Source organism: Gymnodraco acuticeps, unplaced genomic scaffold (genome assembly GCF_902827175.1).
Source record: "Gymnodraco acuticeps unplaced genomic scaffold, fGymAcu1.1, whole genome shotgun sequence".
Lineage (NCBI taxonomy): Eukaryota > Metazoa > Chordata > Actinopteri > Perciformes > Bathydraconidae > Gymnodraco > Gymnodraco acuticeps.
In genome coordinates, this window is record NW_022992187.1 from 360,820 (window position 1) to 383,815 (window position 22,996).

At 41.4% G+C, this 22,996-nt stretch overlaps 1 long non-coding RNA gene and 2 other non-coding genes across 3 annotated transcripts; all 3 read right to left on the reverse strand.

The window, feature by feature from the left end:
• Nucleotides 1–389: 389 nt before the first annotated feature.
• LOC117539123 lies at nt 390–2,704 on the reverse strand. Its single transcript, XR_004567945.1, has 5 exons — nt 2,276–2,704; nt 2,048–2,078; nt 1,291–1,384; nt 880–971; nt 390–599 (listed from the first exon to the last, which is right to left on the reverse strand). It is a non-coding gene; the product is annotated as an uncharacterized LOC117539123 (long non-coding RNA).
• LOC117539136 lies at nt 1,936–2,003 on the reverse strand. The gene has a single exon (XR_004567949.1). It is a non-coding gene; the product is annotated as a small nucleolar RNA SNORD52 (small nucleolar RNA).
• On the reverse strand, nt 2,153–2,220 carry LOC117539140. Its single transcript, XR_004567953.1, has one exon. It is a non-coding gene; the product is annotated as a small nucleolar RNA SNORD52 (small nucleolar RNA).
• Nucleotides 2,705–22,996: the final 20,292 nt, after the last annotated feature.

Below are 22,996 nucleotides of genomic sequence, written 5' to 3' on the forward strand. Positions count from 1 at the left end.
TAGCCAATCAAACCACGTTGTGCATTGAAGCTTGCCGGTGGGCGTGTCTGAAACTCGACCAATCACATGAATCTCACTCCCCGGACACACAAGCACGCAGTTTGATTGGCTAGAGCTTGTACTGGTATATGATTTGATTGGCTGACGCTTTCGTCGAAGCTTCAAAAGTTTAACTTTTCTCAACTTTTGAAGCGAGCAACGCGAGCAAAGCGAAGCGACGGAACCACAAGGCAGTTCGGCAAAGCGTGACGTCACCCCATTAGAAGTGAATGGGAAGAAGCGTTGAAGCTTCAACGCACGCCGCTGTGTGGACGGGCCGTAAGGCTTCATCTCGCCATCACCATATGGGCTTAGTTTGTCTCATAAATATTTGTGTGAAAAAGGCAGTGTCCATTCTTTGTCAAACATTTATTTGAAAATTCTTCAAATACAAATTCATGTCAATGTAGTGAACAGTTGAGATGAATAGCCTTGTAGAACAAGACGGAGGACAGGAGAGTCAGAGTTTCACTCCATGCCCCTGCAGAGCCCAGTAGAACTGTTCCACCCGGCTTTTCATGCGTCTGCACGTCCTCCAGATCCAGATCCTTCAGTCACACCTGTCGGAGCGAAACAGTTAGTGACCTGTGTTTGGCTGCCAAACATTCTCAACAGGAGCTGAACAGTCCGAGTGTCTCAGTGCGCTGCGAGTAAACTTCATTTTGCATCAGTTGAACCAAAAAACTGAATCATCATAGACCATCTCGGACCAAAGCTCTTCCAAGTCCCATTAGATCCATTATGCCAGAGTCATATTTACTGCACTGGCCCATTTATGATGAGGCAGTGCAGTCCTAGATTCAACCATTTTTTAATAAAGCCCAGCATTGTTACACTCACCCTCATTAGAACTCCAGCCTTGGAGTCAGCATCCAGGTTTGTGTGGTTGCAGATGTGGCGTAGTAAACTCCACGCTGGGACTCGTTGTAGATCTAAAGAACAAAGAGCACATGTTGCAGTCAGCTCTCCCTCCATCACAGTAACCAATGGCTGCCACACATTCTCAACAGAAGCTGAACAGTCCGAGTGTCTCAGTGCGCTGCGAGTAAACTTCAGTTTGCATCAGTTGAACCAAAAAACTGAATCATCATAGACCATCTCGGACCAAAGCTCTTCCAAGTCCCATTAGATCCATCAAGCCAAGGTCATACAATTCCAAGATCACATGGTCCATTTATGATGAGCCACTGCAGTCCCAGATGTAACCCTTTCTAATAAAGCCCAGCAACAATACTGCATTATTACACTCACCCTCAGTAGAGCTCCAGCCTTGGAGTCAGCATCCAGGTTTGTGGTTGAGATGCGGATATGTCCCAGCAACTCCTTCCATCAGTGTGTGGACGAGCTGCAAGGCAACGGGACATCAGTACCAGCACATGGCAAAACAACGAGACGTTTAGAGAACACACCTGATGATGTTAAGCCCATCTACTGCAATCACACCTCAAACGGGTCAGTAGAGGAATTTCACCAGTTACGACTTTTTTAAGGCCCTACGAAATGCGTTCACTAAACAGACGCACTCATTATCTCAACATATAAAAAACAATTATACGGCTAAAAGTTATATAAATATTTGTAATTTGGCTGAGGCAAACCTCAGGTTTCCAGTGAATGCCTGCCACTGTTTAAGTTGCACTGAAATGATGCAACACAAATTACAGCCTGAGGCTTCTTAAGTGTGACAGCACTTCAAAAAAGGCAGCATTCATAAGAAACTGCCTTTAATAAATCAAACACATGTCTTACGCTTCAGATTTATCTTCATGGTCATTTGGGAATAACTCAGTGGTTGTGTAGATAAGGGAAACTAAACAACAACCATGCTTTAAAAAAAAAGAGTAACAAGTCTACATGATAAGCAGTAGGTGGGCTCAACATACTGGTGTGGTTATGTGGTCAGTGCACTGTGAAGACATCTTCATCTTTTGTCAGAGACTCTAGTCTATGAAATCATCATCCCACATAGCAGAAGCTTAAAGGAAACATGATTTAATAGCACACTTACCTAAGAGAGAGTCTCCAACATCTTGAGAAACCTGGTGATGAGATTAGAGAAAAGTATTACAACATGTTCTAATGTTTGCACTTTGTTTACAGTTCATATTGGGCATACTCAGAGCACTGTGAAGATATCTTCATGATTTATCAGAGACTCTAGTCTAGTTGATCATCATTGCAGCCTTTTGGTTCTCATTGCACACCATTGCACTGCATCCCCCAACCCAACACTCACCATGTGCTCATCCCGCCATTACAGTTGCCATGTGCTCGGCATGAAGAGCTTCTGCACGCTGCTGGTCGCATCTCGCCGATTGATACTACAAAATCCTTTATATATATATATATACAGTTTGTTACATAAGCCTTAAAAGCACAAGGTTATCCGTGTGCCTTTGGATGAACGAAATGTACTTTAGCTCTCTAGCTATTTTATTCACGCAGTTTAAACCAATAACCAATCATAATAACCAATTTAAACCAATCATTATAAATGATTGGGCTTCTTGTCGGACGTCCACTGACTAACGTAGAGCGTTCACACGGGATCTGCGGGTCATATGATGTCCTGTGAGGAACAGAAACACAAGCAGCCCGCTGGACTCACATCTCTAGATACCTCATTACTCCTCCGGCTCCGGTACAAGTCTGGACTGCGGAGGTTTGTTGATAAAAATAATGTCGTCTTCTTTTGTTTGTTTAATGCAGGCTACGCAGTTATGCAGCGCCCCCACCGTCAGTAAATGAAAGTACTTCAAACAACTCGGTTTAAAATGTTGCTGTCTGGAAATGTGTAATGACAAAGAAGAGGGGTAAGTTACATCGCTGACCAAATTCAAATAAACGATGAGATAAAAAAAATCCCAGCCTAATATTCTGGTAAAGTCCACTATTTTCTCTCCAAAATAATGAATCGACTGCTATAACGGTTTAATCGATGCAATTCAAAAATAAGAGACAAAGCTTTTCTGAACAGAACTCCCTGTTTCTTCAGCTACCTGTAACATCAAGTAAAGCTCTGATATATTATCTGTGAATCAGGTGACTATATGAAAAGCAATACAATTGAAAAGAAACAGTTACATAACAATTTGTCGCCACAGAGGCCCTAGACTTTTGGGGGCCCTAAGCGAGCTTTGGCTTGGGGGCCCCCCTCACTCTAGCGCGTTCTCACTACAAACCAACTTTTGTCTTATGATGTTAGCATAAGCACACATATTGTATAAATAAGCATGTAAACACCGTGGACCTAACCTCCTCTAGGGGAGTCCTCACCTCCTCTAAGGGGGTCCTCACCTCCTCTAGGTGGGTCCGGGGGCTTGCTCTCCCGGGAAGATTTTTTTTTAAACATTGAAGTTAAAAGCATCAATCTGGTGCACTTTGAGAGCAAAATTAAGAGCAGTGGCGTTTTATCCTGGAGGCCAAGGGAAGCCAGGCTTCCCCTGTTTTTTCGGAATGTAGTTATAATGTTAATAAATAAATAAAAACACTTCGTTTAGTTGTGTGTTGCTGCCGGCCCGTCTCTCCCCCATTCTCATTGAGTATTTTAAAAAGAGTGAAACAGCGCCCCTCTAGATGTTATGGTGAAACAGTAGATTGCACTCTCTGTTGCGAGAGGAGGCCAGCCGAAATTGGCTTCCCTTGGTGAAAAAAATTGAGGGATTGACCAATCAGACAAGGCTCACGTCATGCCCCTGCCAACCTGTGATTGGTCAGGGCCATGCCAAGGGAAGCCAGAGGCAGCTGGCTTCCCTTGCCTCACAATCCAATCAAATCGCATCAACTTAGTGATTGCAGTCCTCAAACCCGGAGGTAAGCTGCGCTCGGTTTCCCTCTACAAAAAAGCAATGGGATTTCTCCACAAGGTTTTGGAAAATAGCTCGAAATAAGGTCAGTGGAAAACGAACCTGTTAGATAAATGCACGTTTTGTTCAGTCGGATAATATCCACATGTCTACCCTACTTTTATAATTTTTGGCACAGCCCCACCTAGTGTCAGCAGAAAGTATTACAAATAATGATTACAAAAAAATGCAAAAAATAAATAACAAAATATATAAAATATATTTTAAGATCATGGTTAATCATCTGATTCGTCTGTACATTGCTGTTTTAGTCTGTGTTCTTCTAATTAGTGTCTACAGTGTGTGCCTATTGAGCTGTTTAGAGCCATGTGGGGACAAAACCCGATCATGCCCCTCCCTCTCACTGTCTAAGTGAACGGTGACCATAAAAACTACACTGCGCATGCTCAGAGTATTGTCCTATTTAATGTGTGTGGCAAAAAAAAGTATGACCCTAGGGGCATAAAGCTGCCATCCCCACCATACGTCATCTCACATAATTCAGAGCTGATTGGCTGTAAGTACGTGTGCCGCGAAAAGTGTGGTGTGTGAAGAGGAGGAGAGAGACGCGTCCTAAAACCAGGAAGTAAGCTGCGCATGGGTTCCCTCCACAAAAAAGCAATGATATTTCTCCATAGGATTTTAGAAAATAGCTTGAAATAAGATCTGTGGGAAACGTAGTATCCACATGTCTACCCTACTTTTATAATTTTCTAATCATAAATCTATGGATTAGATTTATGATAGACTTTTGAAACTACAAGAAGATAAGGAGGACTTTTACAAAAAAGTAATAGAGATTTTTGTCCAGAAGGATAGGCAAATGGACTTCATCTTCAAGTCAAGGTAAGACCGCAATTTTATTGAAAATGGGATCTTACTAAGAGAGAACAATTCAAATGATAAAATTACATTTTTTGGGTATCCTTTTGTTGAACTGTCTGTTTAAAATTAATCGAAGCATCAGACAAAAAAAGCTTTTGAAAATAATATTATTCTTTTTTGATTTACGTCAAAATATAATATTTGTAAACCTGAAGAGTCAGTGCCAGTGCCTCACCAGCCATGAACCTCACTGCAGAAGCTTATATATAGACATCTACGTTTTTTGTGGCCCACCACTTTTGTACATATAAAAACGCCACTGCGAACACAGGAGGGGGCTTGGCTGTCTACAAATGAAGACGGCTCATTTTAATTCTCCCCAAATATATTAAGGCTGAACCTGAACTTTGAATTTCTCTGCTCCCATCATAATCTTGGCGATCTTGTTAAAATTGTGAATGCAGAATTAAAAATACTATGTAACTGCTTTGCAGTTAATAAATGATCCCTTAATGTGGCCAAAACAAATTACATGTTATTCAATACAAAGTCTGAGAGTAGAAATGACTGCATTATACGGATTTGCAATACAGAGATAGAAAAAGTTGGTGCATGTACATTTTTAGGACTGCTTGTTGACGAAAAACTCAATTGGAAGCACCATATAAATTATGTACAGACTAAACTGTCAAAAACAGGTATTTTGTATCATACTAAGAACATTCTTGAAGAAAATATACTCTTTATAACAGTCTATTTCTCCCTTAGAAACTAATATGGGGAAACACGTACTCAACAATCTACAAAAAATAATAACATCCCAAAAAAAAGTATTACGAATAGTCTGTGGTGTTGGTAAATATGAACACACAACTCCCATATTTAAAAAAACTCAATCTATTAAAATGTGTTGAGATAGTACAGCTTAAAACAGTACTGATTGTGCAAAACTCTGAGAACTACCCGCATGTACAGTGGGGTTAGGCGGCCATTTTGCAGCTCGTGGTATACAAATAGACAATGGAATATTCATGTGAAAATAGTGCCATATTCTGCCATGCCTGTAGAAATGTTGGGTCAAACATAATGCATACAATAGCACAGATGCCTTCACCACGAATGGCTACAAAAAGATCTCATATTCCAAGCTTATCAACAAGCTAATGTTGCAGCTGAAATGTTCTCCAGGTCACAAAGTCAACCTCACATGATGATGTGATACCAGTTTTCAAGCACAGTAAATATTCTCTTCCCAGAGTATATGATGGGACCAAAGTGATGATTTGGTACATGGTTTTAATAATACTTTTGCTTTTCAATGTTTGCCATTTCAAACCATGAGCTGGTTCAAATCATATTTGCCTTGATTTACAATATATTCTTATTTGTTTTATAAGTAGAGTTTTGAAGCTTTTGTGCTTTTCTTTGCCACAGTCCACTTTGGACTATATGAAATATTTCAGGATTGCACTTTTAACTCACTTGAAATGTTCTCACTTGCTTGGTTTCAAAACATAACAAATGCCATAATCTGTTCATTGGGGACCATCAATGCTATTTTTCATTGCTGTTGCCGGCCACTATTACTCATGTAAACCTACTGCTGCGCCCCCTGTAACCTCAGAGGCACCCTGAGTCATTTTGTTCTGGAACCGGGCCTGTACATGGCCATATACTAAACAAACTACTGTTTAGAGTTTTGAGAGGTCCTGATAATTTATTCCGGTAAATTACTCTGACCTCCTAATTGACCTTTCCGAAGATTATTGAGTCTATGTAAGTTTGCTGCTTGGCTCAGATCCACCAACGTCAGCAAGATCTCACCTCTTCCTAACCCCCCCGAAGAACCAGGTTCAATTAACTGCTGTTTCAATTCAGACAACTCTTTTTTAATCTGTTTTAAGCGATCCCGAAGGATTTTGATATCAGTAAATGGAGTGTGCTCCTACCTAAGTGTGTGTGGCAGGGTGCAATCTTACCTTTGACGCAGGAGAGGAGAGCACAGGTGTCTTTTAAAGGATCCCAATCCAACAGGTGGGATTCAGTTTATTTGAAGAAAAATAGGTCCAAACTAATACAGGGTTTTTACCTTCTCTCTCACAACATTATAATCATACTAACAAAAAAACCGTGCTGTGATCATGTTCAAATGAAACTTTAATTCACAGTCTTACATTTATTACCAAAATGTTTTAATTTCAACTGCCCATTTCAGTTGTGACATTTTAAAATTCTCCCGATAGAATTTAGAGGTATTTCCTCGTAAAAAGACCGGTGACAATAAAAAGCGCATTCAACTTTCCATTCACCCATTTATTCACATCAGTTTCATACCGTTTTTTCCGACACAGACGGCGGATTAACACTCAAAAACCCATACCTGTCCGCAAAATTCGGGGGACCAGATTTCCCCACAGGTCGCGGTATTTATAAAGGTTCATACACTTTTTCCGACACAGACGGCGGATTAACACTCAAAAACCCATTCCTGTCCGCAAATTTCGGGGGACCAGATTTTCCCCACAGGTCGCGGTATTTATAAAGGTTCATACACACATCTCTCATCAAATCATTCCACTCAGCCAACAACCAATAAATTCGAGAGATATTTACCCCGTCTAGAAGGACCTTACCGAGAGCTATTAACCCAGCTCTGAAGCACACAGCCTACCCGGAGAGAGTCTACCAGGGGTCACCCCCCCCTCTCTCGCGCTCTCTCAAAAAACCAGTCTCTTTATGCTAAAAAAAACTGGATCCTAAACCCAAAAAAACAAACTCCTCCTCTATACCTAATTTGTGAATAACTGCGCATGTCCTATAATGTACAAGGCTGAACATGCCTCAACATGTTCCACAGCTGTTATGGGATAAGACACCCTTTCATATGAGGTAAAAAGGACATGAACTCTCTTTGGCCTCTAATGTTTCTCCCCTTAGTGTGAAGCCCCCCCCCCCTCTCTCTGGACTGCTGCCAGAGGAGAGGAAGAAAACTCAACCTAAACAACCCACTTTGTTTTGTTTATACTGTAACTATAGAAAACCTAAAATATGAAGCATTTTCATTGTGGGTTATACAAGAATATAATTGATTATATTTGATTATAACTAACTTTCGTTTTTAAGTATTAAACATACTATGAAAACTCACAACACCCTCTTTTCAAAACGCAAAGTTATCAAAATAGCAACAGAAAAAATTGTAAGCATAGATACATATTCAAAAACCGTCAAGAAGCATTCTCATTATGGGTTTATACAAGAATATGATTGATCATGTATGATTTATAATTAACTTTCGTTTTTTAAGTATTCACTTCATACCATGATCTCAATTAACTTTCGTTTTAAGTATCCACTTCATATGAAGATCTCAACACCCTCTTTTCAAACGCAAAGTTTATCAAACTGGCAACAGATAAAATCGTAAAAATACATACATATTACATCCGTAAAACTCCACGCATCAATATCATGAAAAGTTCTTCAGTATGTGTAATCAGGACGACCTTTTGATGAACCTGGTGTGAAAAAACACCGAAAACATAGTACCGTACAGGAATGTCCTTGGGCGAGGGGCCCATCTGTTGTAGACTCCTAAATCCATGTTGCTATCTGATGTATATCCTTGACCCTGACCATGGAGGGGTTGCAGTTTTTCGCTGGACGACATCTCCAAACGAAAACCAGATAACTCGGTCGACAGTTGTTATGGATTTTTTAGACCTCGTCAATAATCGCTCATGACTTTGTGACAAGGTCAATGAGTCCCCACACAATGATAGCACAAACGAGGAACCAGAGGCATATGAAACAGCTTAGCTGGCACTCGCTCATGACATCCTGTGTGTGCAGTGTGAGATTAGGTGTATGTGGTGCCAGTGTGGTGCTGGTGGTACTTGTTGTCGTCTTTCGTTGGTGACTAGGACACATCACTTGTTGTCGTCTGTTTCTACCGTCTCTCCTGGCCTGTGACTACGACCTTGCAGTGGCTGGCGTGGACCCACGTGGCTCTCTCGGTGACCTTGACCGCTGTCTGGGTGATGAGGAGCACCTGGTAGGGACCTTGCCAACGGTTGGATTTCCAGCTCTTTCTCCGGAAGTCCTTGACCAGCACGAAGTCACCGGGTTGGTCATGGTGAAGTGGACCAGTGGCAGGGGGTAGGTAGGGTTGCTGCTACCTGGCGTCTGATATCTGACCATGCAGTTATCAGGTAGTCGTCATCCTTTTCTGGGAAATCCACTGCGATCTGAGTGGCTCAGCGGGTAGAGATGCAGCCTGTCCCACAGAGCTGAAAGAATCTTCCTCCTTCTCTGGCGGGGTCATAGGTGACTCAGCCGCTGATCCATTAATAATTGTTTCAATTGAAAACAATTTCCCCCAGGAATCCTTCCAAGGGGTCTGGTACTCCATGTTCCTCTGGAATGTCTATTGACAGCAAGGACATCTTTTTGGCTTGGGCACCCGGGGAGACCTCTGAATCAGATCACTTTTTTCTCTTACGAGTCTCCTCCTTTTCACCGCTTGCCCCTTCCGGTCCTTCTGCACAGGTTTCCTGGGTCCAGTAGCCTACTTGGCTTCACTTGAGGCACTGTGACTGAAGTTTCCCCGCTAGGCAGGTTCAAATCCTCTTGGTAGATTGCTGAGGTATTAATCTCAACAATATAGCTAAACTCAAGTTTAAATCATTTCTCTGATTCATAAAAAGTTGTTTCAGTTAAAATAAAAACTTCCCCAAGGGTTTTCTCAAGAGGGTCGTGTATTCCATATTGCTCTGTAATTTCTATACACAGCAAGGTGATTGTTTCTCCTCTTACTCAGTTGGCCTCTAATGGCAGAAAGCACTGGGCCATAATTTACTCTTATCAGTTTAACGACCTGACAGCCCTACACCTTCATGCTGTGTGAGAACCAGCAAAAAAGAAGGAGAGATGTATTCAAAAAATCTAATTTAAATGAATACTCTTTTTAGGGTGTGAGCGTATATCAATTAAAAATAACTGAAAAGAAAACTAATAGTGTAAAGTTAAAAAACAATGAGAAAAATAATATAAAGGTTATTTTCCATTTCCTCTTTGATACTGAGGTATTCTCCATCCAAGCTCTAATGATCCATATGCTAAATAGACAGAGTTTCGTCTTTCCATCTTTTTGCATAATTCACTATAGATTCTAACAGTTCTACTGCTAAATCCTTTGCATTGGAGCTATTGCTTGTTACTCAGATTTAAATTCCCTCTTTTGCTCTATAAAATATCCCTTGGCACAGAATTTTACCAAGACAAATTCTAACTTATTGCGGGAAGATCCCACAAAAAGCCATCCTCTCCTGTGGAAGAAAACACATTAACTGCCACGTGTGTGTGCAAAACATGTCATGTGATGTGAGACTGATAGCATCAATAGTGGATGGGTAGGCCGCAGTCATATTCCTATCTGGATTCTAAACTCAGTTGGCTCGGGTGAACCGGTCCTCTCCTCTGGAGTGAAACTACTTTCCCAGAAATTGACTTCACTGTATCCAAACCTTCTGATTTAGTTTTAAGCTAACCCTTCTCTGGACTTTGCCCCTTTCTGGTCACCCATACACGATTTCTGAATTTAAACGGAAAAGGTGTGATAGTTAGATATGACCTGACCTTTGCCCTAGGTAGCTTTTCCATACTTATAGGAATATATTCAGCCTTGTCAAATTGATTGGAATGTCCCAATTTGTTTTACAGTTTTTTATACTCCACTCTTTGGCTCTAATGCCTGATACTTCTATGGTAAAGACCAGATAGGTGTGATTCCTTTATCCTGCAAGGGTGACAAAAACGTTCTCATTTTTAAAGTGAGTGACATTATCCATTCCTATTTTCTCAGTTTTTAGGAAAAATACTTATATGTTCCGCCATTTTAGCAGACACTGTGTTCCAGTTGCTCTGGTCAGAGGATAGACATGTTTATGACTCCCTCCATTTATCAAAGGTCACAAGGAAATACTTATTCCCACTGGGAGTGCGGGTCAGAAAAGGACCTGCTTATGTCAGCACTAAAAATGGTTAGTGGTCCTTCCTCTATTATTTTAAGATGCTCAGGATGAACTTTCTTAAACCCATCTACCTCTACACATTGAAGACATGTTGACCATGTGTGTTGTAGGTGCAATCGCAGTTTTGGTAAGAGGATTTTATTGTGGAGACAATATTTCCTCATCTGAAATAGGCCCACATGGCCTAAACTGCTGTGTAATTCACGCACAACCTAAGGAGCTTCTTCAGGTGGTACGTGAATGCTTCCACCCTTTTTCCATATTCTAGGGAATATGGCAGTCCGGTGGTTAACTCATCCCGTGCTTTAAGCAAGGTCAAACTTCTCTATTACCCTGATAGTTAAATGATATCTTATCTGTATGGCTACGGACATGATTCCATTCTACATGCCTGCCTTTAACTCTGCAATAAGACCCTCAATAGATGGGCATGTGTCAGCGTTTCACCTTTCACATTTTTGAACTGCCTTTGTTTCCAATTATTAAGCTCTTCTTTACCCGCTTTTTAATAATAATCACTATCAGTAACAATACGGATGTGTGCTATTTTTCCTTTTTTAGCAAAAGGAAGTCCCTCAACAAATGGCCTTTTCCTCAGCAGGCTGTACCTGGTATTGCACCCTTTTGCTTGCAAAGTACTTCACCTGAATTAGTTTTCATTATAAAGGCCCAAGTGGCTGCTTGGTCACCTTTTCGCAAACTCCCCTCTGTAAACAGTGTTATCTGTGGAGTAGCGGTTTTCTGTAAGGGTTTCAATGTTTCCCTTTGTGGCTTACTTCCTGTGGTCCTCTGCACCCCACATCTGGATCAGACATTATCATCTTCTATTTTCTCCTTCTACTCATCATTGTTTTTGCTCCCTGAACAGTTTGTTTAGTAGCTTCAGATATTGAAAAATAAAGAGTGTATATGCACATTCTGGTACCTTGAGACATTTCCCTCAGGGCTGGATAAAATCTGAATGCAAGTGCAAGATGCTTCTCTTCAGGTGATAATTTTCCCTCTGTTCCTGATCAAGTCATAGACATGAATAACACAGATTTTCTATCACCCTGGTTCCTTATCTCCACACCTCCTCCAAAATCATTCGTGGCTAGATGAACTTCTCAAGCTTTCTTCTTATCTCCACATTGTTAGTTTCTGAGAATTGGTCTCAACATACTATTTTGGTTTTTGATATTTGATATTATTGTTCTGGTGTTAAGATACTTTTTTGAATCTCCCTCTTTTCTTAACAACTGGAGCTATGTCTATTTTAGATCCGACTTGGTTAAGAGTTGATTTATTCATTGGTGAGAGGAACACTATTTCCCTTGTGCTGGGGTGGGGGATGCTTTGGGAGAGTTCCTTAAAATCTCCAGATCTTCCTCTGTGCTGAGGCCATAAAACTTTTAATGGTCTTTCGTGGTCTGCTCAAATTTTCTTCCCCTCCAGAGGTCACGCCTGTCTTTGACCCTGTGTGCTGCGTGTTTTCTGCAGCACCTCGGGAGCAGAGAAAAGAGGAAACCTTTTTTCCAAAAGTGCATTCTCCTTCATGAGAAAAATAGCACCACATTTAACTCTCATTGACTTGTCTTTAAAGCGTTCTTTAAGGTTTGAATTGAGTTTTCCGTTGTGTAACGGAAAATCCCATTCCCAAACAGGGGTCAAAAGTAAATACTTTAGTTGATTTTGGTAAAGTATTTGAGCTTTAGCTTCGCAAAAACTTTCTCATATTAGTTTTGAAGATATTTTTGGGGCTTGATTATCTGCTGATAGTTCCCACATAGGTTTTTTCTTAAAAGTACATTCAAAACAACCGGTATTTGTGGGTCATCTGATCACCACATCGCCTTCTGACAGTTTAATAGTCCTTATCATATTATCACACTGTTATTGCATGCTAGGACCTATTCTCTTTGCCAGAGCTACTGCTATTTCTCCTGCATGTTTTAGCTTCCTATTAGCAGGGTTTATTAACATGGTTTGTTGATCCAGTTTTTAGGATTTTCAATATTTGACATTATTTATTTCCAACATTCCTTTTTCCTGAATATCATGTCTAACAATGTGTTGTTTTTTTTTTCTAGGAGTAGTAGATGGGATACTCCTAAATGGCATTTTTTGAGCTTTTATCCCTGTATGGTGGAGATAGGGTCTCAAACATTATACCACCTGCTTGTTGCTCTCTGTCAAACGGTAGTCTGACAGGAAAGTATTTTGGTCGCGGTACGCCCGTGGGTCTGGGCTAAACTGACCAGGGCGGGCAGAAGCTCCGGATTTTGCTTCTGTGTATCCCCCCTGTGTGGTTGGCTCCGAGTCATTAAAAACTGCGTTCTAACCTCGTCCGCCATTTATTTTTGTTTGTTTGTTTAAAAAACAACACAAAAATGTATTAAAGGGTTCAAGTTCACTCTTTTATACACATGCAAGTTCCTAGGCTTTACTCTCGACGGGTGATCAGTCCGACTATACCGTCACTTGGTTCCAAGTTCTCTTTCTGGATTCAGTTAGTACATATGGGTACCTCAGCTAAGAGTTGTACTTACCGAGCTTCGAATTTTTTAAACAGCATAGGTACCTTTAGACCTATGTTTATCTTTATTAAATCTCCTATTAACTCTTCCCACGTTATGTTTTAACGCAAAAGTTCAAACCGCAGCTCTTGGTCAAGTCCTACCTATACGTTTCAAAGTAATTGGACAAGTACTGAGCAGTGCTCCTACGGCTGACTTCACTTTAGCCACCTAAACCTGTGTTAAAGGGACCACAGGCTTCTCAATTTGACTAGGGGAAAATGAACCTTCTTTAGCTTCTTTAATCAGACAGCTATATCCGATATAATATAACCCTCAGTCCGGTGCAATAGTATTAACTTAAATTACTACGCTTTCAGGTTTAATTATATATATTCTAGGATTTGGGGTAGGTATTTTAACAAGACTTTCAGCCTGTATTTCGCTGATTTGTATTCCTCGACTTTTTTCACTAGGTCGTTTTGGTTCTTGTATTTTGACTCTGTAAAAATATTACTTTTCACAGAGCCCCACGTTGGGCGCCATGTTTAGAGTATGAGAGGTCCTGATAATTTATTCCGGTAAATTACTCTGACCTCCTAATTGACCTTTCCGAAGATTATTGAGTCTATGTAAATTTGCTGCTTGGCTCAGATCCACCAACGTCAGCAAGATCTCACCTCTTCCTAACCCCCCCGAAGAACCAGGTTCAATTAACTGCTGTTTCAATTCAGACAACTCTTTTTTAATCTGTTTAAGCGATCCCGAAGGATTTTGATATCAGTAAATGGAGTGTGCTCCTACCTAAGTGTGTGTGGCAGGGTGCAATCTTACCTTTGACGCAGGAGAGGAGAGCACAGGTGTCTTTTAAAGGATCCCAATCCAACAGGTGGGATTCAGTTTATTTGAAGAAAAATAGGTCCAAACTAATACAGGGTTTTACCTTCTCTCTCACAACATTATAATCATACTAACAAAAAAACCGTGCTGTGATCATGTTCAAATGAAACTTTAATTCACAGTCTTACATTTATTACCAAAATGTTTTAATTTCAACTGCCCATTTCAGTTGTGACATTTTAAAATTCTCCCGATAGAATTTAGAGGTATTTCCTCGTAAAAAGACCGGTGACAATAAAAAAGCGCATTCAACTTTCCATTCACCCATTTATTCACATCAGTTTCATACCGTTTTTTCCGACACAGACGGCGGATTAACACTCAAAAACCCATACCTGTCCGCAAAATTCGGGGGACCAGATTTCCCCACAGGTCGCGGTATTTATAAAGGTTCATACACTTTTTCCGACACAGACGGCGGATTAACACTCAAAAACCCATACCTGTCCGCAAAATTCGGGGGACCAGATTTCCCCACAGGTCGCGGTATTTATAAAGGTTCATACACACATCTCTCATCAAATCATTCCACTCAGCCAACAACCAATAAATTCGAGAGATATTTACCCCGTCTAGAAGGACCTTACCGAGAGCTATTAACCCAGCTCTGAAGCACACAGCCTACCGGGAGAGAGTCTACCAGGGGTCTCCCCCCCTCTCTCGCGCTCTCTCAAAAAACCAGTCTCTTTATGCTAAAAAAAACTGGATCCTAAACCCAAAAAAACAAACTCCTCCTCTATACCTAATTTGTGAAGAACTGCGCATATCCTATAATGTACAAGGCTGAACATGCCTCAACATGTTCCACAGCTGTTATGGGATAAGACACCCTTTCATATGAGGTAAAAAGGACATGAACTCTCTTTGGCCTCTAATGTTTCTCCCCTTAGTGTGAAGCCCCCCCCCCCCCCTCTCTCTGGACTGCTGCCAGAGGAGAGGAAGAAAACTCAACCTAAACAACCCACTTTGTTTTGTTTATACTGTAGCTATAGAAAACCTAAAATATGAAGCATTTTCATTGTGGGTTATACAAGAATATAATTGATTATATTTGATTATAACTAACTTTCGTTTTTAAGTATTAAACATACTATGAAAACTCACAACACCCTCTTTTCAAAACGCAAAGTTATCAAAATAGCAACAGAAAAAATTGTAAGCATAGATACATATTCAAAAACCGTCAAGAAGCATTCTCATTATGGGTTTATACAAGAATATGATTGATCATGTATGATTTATAATTAACTTTCGTTTTTTAAGTATTCACTTCATACCATGATCTCAATTAACTTTCGTTTTAAGTATTCATTTCATATGAAGATCTCAACACTACAGAGCCCATTCCGTGTCCTGTTATTGTTTACTTCCTGTCTGCCTTCTTCTGGTGATTTATCTGACGTCCAGCGCTCCGTCTTTTAACCTCTTTTCCTTTCTCTTTCTTGATCCTCCTTAGCAACCTTCATTATAGTCCTTGACAGTGGTCTGTACTGGATTAACAACGTGTCACATGTTAAGAATTTACAATCAGAATCCAGTATTCAACTAAGCCGTGTAATAAAAGTTGTCAGTAGCCTTAAGGGCCTACACAGTTGTTATGCTATACCACATTGCCCTTCACTGGATGTAGAATGAGCTGCACTAAACTACATTTTAGCATTTAAAATACCTAGCCATTCTTTAGTGGTTATTTTGGTAAAGTAACTAAAAAGTAGTGTAACTCATTACATTTCAGAGACAGTAATATTGTAATGTAACTTATTACTTTCAAAAGACAGTAATAAGTAATATGTAATATATTACATTTTGGAAGTAACTTTCCCAACACATCTCTACACACATCGAACTGCCAGATTACTCCCCCTTTTATTAGTTTTATGAAGGAGATGTCCAGTCACCCAAGGCGCATGATGTGTGTGTGTGTGTGTGTGTGTGTGTGTGTGTGTGTGTGTGTGTGTGTGTGTGTGTGTGTGTGTGTGTGTGTGTGTGTGTGTGTGTGTGTGTGTGTGCATGAACAGTCATTTACACACATCTGGCTAACTCCATAGGTAGCCTATATGCGGGTGTTCCCAAAATAAATTAGTTTAATCTTAATCTCGATGTAGTGCTAAATGCTGTCGGACGTGCACCGGAACGAACGTCACTATCATAATATCTTCTGAAAACAAATGCCAGTGTCTCACACACACACACACACACACACACACACACACACACACACACACACACACACACACACACACACACACACACACACAGGCGACCGGACATCTCCTTCATGCGCCTTCTCCTCGTTTTCCCAGCATTCACTGGATTATCCGTAAATCATAGAAACAAAACCAAAACGTTGATTTATCTGTTTTCCCGTTTTGGTTTAAAAACAAAATAACGTCGGTTTTTTGGTTTTCCGTTTTTCCAAAAAAAAAAAAAACGACACCGGTTCTTTTTTAAACGTTAATATGTTTTGGATGCATATTGTTCTAGTATTTGTTCAGGCTGTTACATACAATTAGCCTCTGTTGCTACCTGCTGGTGGTGAGTAGGGGAGAGAGGGGTAAATTGAGCCAGTGGGTAAATTGAAACACCGCCTGTAACCAGGCAACGCCTTATAGTTGTAATCAAGTGACGAAAGATTATGCAAGCTCCACCCATTTCTCCTTGCCTGTGAAAGAGAGATCCTCATTGTGTTCTAGTAAGTAAACATTTTTACAAAAAAACGTTTTTTGCTTGTCAAAGTACATTTTCTAGATGTCAGCTATATCGGCTGTCATGTCAAAAAATAAGTATCCTGGTTTAAACACTTATATTGTATATGTTGATGTGTTGGCAGCGTATTAAACCATGTGAATCATTAAGTCAAAGATGACTCTGAATTTTAATGCTAGGCTATTTTTCTAAAATGGTGGCTGTGGGGTAAAGTGAACCATGGGCCTTGGGATAAATTGAGCCAGTTTTTCAATGGAGAAATGAATGAAAGTAGGCCAAGTTGATAATAAGAGCTCATTATAGGCTACATTTAAAGTTGATTTTACCCTGTCTTTGATTGGTAAGATGTATGAAATTGTATCACCATTTGTATGATTACTTTTCCTTTTAACATGTTAAAAAAATCAATCAATTCAATCGAAATTTATATAAAAAATATTTGAAAAACTAAGCTTGTATATTAATATCAGTTAAAATTGACAACCGATCTGCGATTTTTTTTAATGTATCTGCTGGTGTCGGTACCATATGTGTTCGGGGTACCATATGTGTTCGGGGGCCGTCTCTTACCAATGACGTCACGCATTGTACGCATTGTGATTGGCTGTACGGTAATTTACCCAGGGGTGCTCGGTGGGCAAATCACATCTACAGATCATGACGAACCGAATTGAAGTATTCCTATACTCCTAGCGTGTGAAAATGTTTGTGAAAAACATGTAAAAAAAACATGAAAACGGAGCAATGGCTGTACGCCATTGGCTGTACGGCAACTCAAGAGGACCATCATACACGGTCAAATTCCGAACATTTAAACATAGCCTACACTTCATTCTTTACTTTGTCCGTTAGAAGATATTACTTTTTTCTCCGTGATGTTGTTTCCATAGCAACAACTTCAAACAGGAAGTTAACCTAAATTACATTTAAGACACTGCGACGAAAAGTAACAAAAACAATGTAAAATCCTTTTCCGTTTCACAGAACACAAATTGGGTTATTTACATAATTATGTTTACACTGTCGATTGTTATTTTTGGGGGACACACGACACATCAAATCACATCTACAGATCAAGACGAAGCGAATGAAAGTACTTTACATTACATTACATTGCATTTAGCTGACGCTTTTATCCAAAGCGACTTACAATAAGTACATTCGACCAGGAAGACACAACCTTGAAGAAAACAGAATCATATAAGTACATCAGGTTTCATAGAGCCAAACATTTCAAGTGCTACTCAACTGGCTTTAGATAAGCCAGTCCTTTATTAGTATATAAGTGCTTTGTTAATAATTATATCGCTCGAAGTGGAGTCGAAAGAGATGAGTTTTCAGTTTGCGCCGGAAGATGTGCAAGCTATCTGCTGTCCTGATGTCAATGGGGAGCTCATTCCACCATCTTGGAGCCAGGATAGCAAACCCACGTGTTTTTGCTGATGGGAACTTGGGTCCCCCTCGCAGCGAGGGTGCAGCGAGTTGTTTGGCTGATGCAGAGCGTAGTGCACGCGCTGGGGTGTACAGTTTAACCATGTCCTGGATGTACGAAGGGCCAGATCCATTCGCAGCATGGTAAGCAAGTACCAGTGTCTTGAAGTGGATTCTAGCAGTTACCGGAAGCCAGTGAAGGGAGCGGAGGAGCGGAGTGGTGTGGAAAAATTTAGGAAGGTTGAAGACCAGACGAGCCGCTGCTTTCTGGGTGAGCTGCAGAGGTCGGATGGCACATGCAGGTAGACCAGCCAGGAGGGAGTTGCAGTAGTCTAGGCGTGAGATGACGAGAGCCTGGACCAGAACCTGCGTCGCTTTCTGTGTCAGCTGGGGACGTATCTTCCTGATGTTGTAAAGCGTGTATCTGCAGCAACGGGTTGTAGCAGCGATGTTTGCAGTGAAGGACAGGTTGTTATCTAGGGTCACACCCAGATTCCTTGCAGTCTGAGTCGGGGAAACAACAGAGGTGCCGATGTTGATTGTTAGGTCAAGAGTGGGACAATATTTTCCCGGAAGGAAAAGCAGCTCAGTCTTGTCAAGGTTGAGCTTGAGGTGATGAGCAGACATCCACTGAGAGATGTCCGCTAGACAAGCAGAGATGCGTGCGACGACCTGGGTCTCTGAGCGGGGAAAGGACAGAATTAATTGGGTCTCGTCAGCGTAGCAGTGGTATGAAAAACCATGCGGGCTAATGACTGATCCGAGCGAGTTTGTGTACAGGGAGAAGAGGAGGGGACCAAGAACAGAGCCCTGAGGGACCCCTGTAGTTAATTGACAAGGGTCGGACTCATACCCTCTCCAAGTTACCCTGTAGGTACGGTCTTTGAGGTATGAGGTGAGGAGGGAAAGTGCAGAGCCTGAAAGTCCAAGTTTTTGGAGAGTGCGAAGGAGGATCTGATGATTCACCGTGTCGAATGCAGCAGACAGGTCCAACAGGATGATGACAGAGGAGAGGGATGCTGTTTTGGCAGTGTGCAGTTCCTCAGTGACAGCAATGAGAGCAGTTTCTGTGGAGTGACCTGCCTTGAAACCAGACTGGTGCGGATCCAGAAGGTTGTTCTGATGGAGATAACAGGAGAGTTGTTTAAAGACAGCGCGTTCAAGTGTTTTAGACAGGAACGGGAGTAGAGAGACAGGCCTGTAGTTTATAACATCAGACGGGTTGAGAGTGGGTTTCTTTAGGAGAGGGTTTACTCTTGCCTCCTTGAGACTGTTTGGAAAGTGACCAGAAGTTAGAGAAGTGTTGATGAAATGGGAGAGAAACGGTAGAATATCAGGAGCGATAGTCTGAAGGAGGTTTGTAGGGATTGGGTCCAGAGTACAGGTGGTAGGGCGGGCAGAGGTAATGAGGGTGAGAACTTCACTTGGAGAGAGAGGGGAAAAGGAGGTTAGTGTGTGGGTGGAAGGAGGGTCTGGTGACCCAGCGGTGAGTAAAGGTGAGTCAGAAAAAGAAGAGCGAATATCATCAACCTTTTTTTCAAAGTGGATAACAAAGTCGCTTGACAGAAGTGAGGAGGGGGGAGGGGCTTTGGGAGGGTCCAAGAGGGTGGAGAAGATGGAAAATAGTTTTTTGGGATTGGAATAGGAAGATTGGATCTTATCTTGAAAGAAAGTGCTTTTTGCCTGAGAGATCGAAGCAGAGAAAGAGGAGAGGAGAGCCTGATAGGTTAGGAGGTCGTCACGGTGTTTGGATTTCCACCGTTTCCGCTCTGCTGCCCGAAGGACGGTTCTATTAGCACGCAGTGCATCATTTAGCCAGGGAGCAGGAGGGGACTGACGAGCCTGCCGAGATGTGAGAGGACAGAGAGAGTCCAGAGTGGATGAGAGAGTAGAGAGGAGAGTTTCTGCAGCAGAGTTTGGAGGTAGTAGTTGGAACGAGTCCGAGGAAGGGAGGGCTGAGAGCACCGATGAGGCAAAGGTAGTACTCCCATATAAACTCCCACAAACATGAAAATGTTTGTGAATAACGTGTGCAAAGTCTCCGAAAACGGAGCAGTGGCTGCGATGCTAGCTTTGCGGCTAGCGGTTAGCATTTTCAATGGAAATATACATCGAAACATGATGTTTCAGTAAAAAGGCCCCACTGATCATCTACTCTCTGAGACGATTCCAGGGATGCCTGAATTGAGTTTCTAGCGCCAGGGAAAGTGGACAAAAGTGCCCCAGATCAGCCTCTTAATTTACCCAGGACCTAGTGCTTGGCTTTGGGCATGAAAATTCAGGAAGCTCCCCTGAGTATTTTATTAACCCTTTCATGCATGAATTATGAAAGCCTCAGTCAGGATTTTTTTACCAAGTGTTATTATTGCTCTTGGGGCATGAAAAACAAGATTTGAATTTTTTTTATCTAGTTTTTTCAAAGACATTTTTATATGTCCACTCAGGTGGACACTATGCGTTCAGGGTTTGAACTGAAGATATGTACATTTTGAAAAAATGTACTTATTGTAAGTCGCTTTGGATAAAAGCGTCAGCTAAATGCAATGTAATGATCAAAAAAAACCTCTATACTCTAGACCAGTGCTTCTCAAACTTTTTTCAGTCATGTACCCCCTTTGACACATTTTCTCAGCCAAGTACCCCCTGACCGATCCCGAACATTTTTGATCAAAAAAGCCTATATAAATAATTACAATATAGTGATGTTCCCTCAGTGTGTGATGTATTAACTCCTTCGTGGTATGCATTACAACAAACTAAGGATATTTTCATTTTATGCATGAAAAAAAATAACATACCAGATTGTTTTATAAATGTAAGTAATATGTTATTGTGAAAAACTATAAAATACAATAAACACATTTGACATGTTTGACATGTTTATATGAGGACACCCTTGGTGGTTCTAGGAATGTTTTATATACAATTGTGTCTTCTATTTAACTTATTTTACTAAAATTAATTTTTTAATTAATTTTTTTTTTTTTTAATCTCACGTACCCCCTGCAGTACCCCCAGGGGTCCGCGTACCCCCATTTGAGAATCACTGCTCTAGACAGCGTCCCCGAGCACCCCTGGGTAAATTACCGTACAGCCAATCACAATGTGTGACGTCATTGACGTCATTATGTCGTGACGTCACTGGTAAGAGACGGACCCCGAACACATATGGTACCCCGAACACATATGGTACCGACACCGGTCCTTGGCACAATAAAGGTTGGGAACCCTTGGGTTAGATAACAGGCGTGTGTAAGTCCTGCATCTGTATGATACAAATGTGTGTAAAATGATACCGGGTGCTGTAATCACTCATCTGGTTACGTTATTACATTGACCACCACACCCCCGACCCAAAAGAAAGGATATTATTGGCTTCCCCTAATTGTTTTCCCACGCCACGCTACTGATTAAGAGATCTATGGATACATCTCTCAACACCAGTGCTGGAATTGGGCCGGTACTCACCGGTACGCAGTACCGGCACTTCTGGTTCTGACCCATGGAGTACCGGCACTTCTTGCTCAGTACCGGCATGCTGGCGGTACTCCGGTACTCATGCACCGTGCCGGTACTCATGCACCGTGCCAGTACTCAACACTCTCCCGCCGTTCTTATTATACATCCATATATATATATATATATATACAGGCGCCCGGTACTCAGTAGATGCGTCATGAGGTGCCGAACGGACATTCTCATCGCTCTAACCGCTGGAGTTTCACAGCGGCTGTCAGCTGTTTACTCCTGTCATTCAAACAGAACGTGCTGGAGAGGGGGCGGGGCTTATCTTCTCCATGTAAATACTGTGGTGGAAACGACTGTCAAAATTAACCTATTTGACCGTGATTTAATAGTAATACACGTTTCAAAATAATAATAATAATAATAATAATGCCGAAGTAACAACATACTGAAAACTGTTAGTAAAACCATGTTTTAATGCTTTACAATTTACATACCTAGATGCACGTGTGTTGTGTTTATGCAGTGCAACTCCCACCCAGTGGGTGGCTATGTAGAGTGATAGAACAGAGCAGGCACGCCCCCGAGAGAAGGAAAGCAAGTCACGTCACAAATTAGCATTTCTAAAATGTTAGCGTGGATTAATAAAAAAGTGCAAAAAGACAGCGGTTGTCGCCGGAAGAAACTTCAAATACAGAGAATGCTGTGCCTGTGTTGGAAATTGTGTCTGATGGGGAGCTTTCTTTGGTTGATCCTCCTGCTCCAAGTTCTAGTGCATTAGCATTAGCACTAGCTCCGCCGACTCCTCCAGAGCCTCTAACGTTAGCTGCTGCTGGCGCAACTGCCACCACCAACACCGGGCAAAGCGATGCACCTGACTGCAGGACAACGGACCAGGTGCAATATTTTTGCAAGACCAATGCATGGCTCCTTCTTAAAGATAAGAAGCTAGGATGTCGGATATGCAGAGATGTCAAATCTTTGGGAATACACACTGGACAAGGACTGAAACTGTCAACTGAATGGGGTGAGTGTGCAGTGTCTCATTTCGGTGTTGACAAGGGCAAACAACAAGGTAGCCTGAGAAAAAAAATCAAAGAACATAAAGAATCACAAGCCCATGTAAAAGCTGCTGACATCCTTACATCTGCTTCACGTGAAACTATTCAACATCAAGTGCAGTCTATGCATAAATCTGAATTAGACACCACTATCAGAGTTTTTCGAACGGCATATAAAATTGGCAAACATAGCCGGC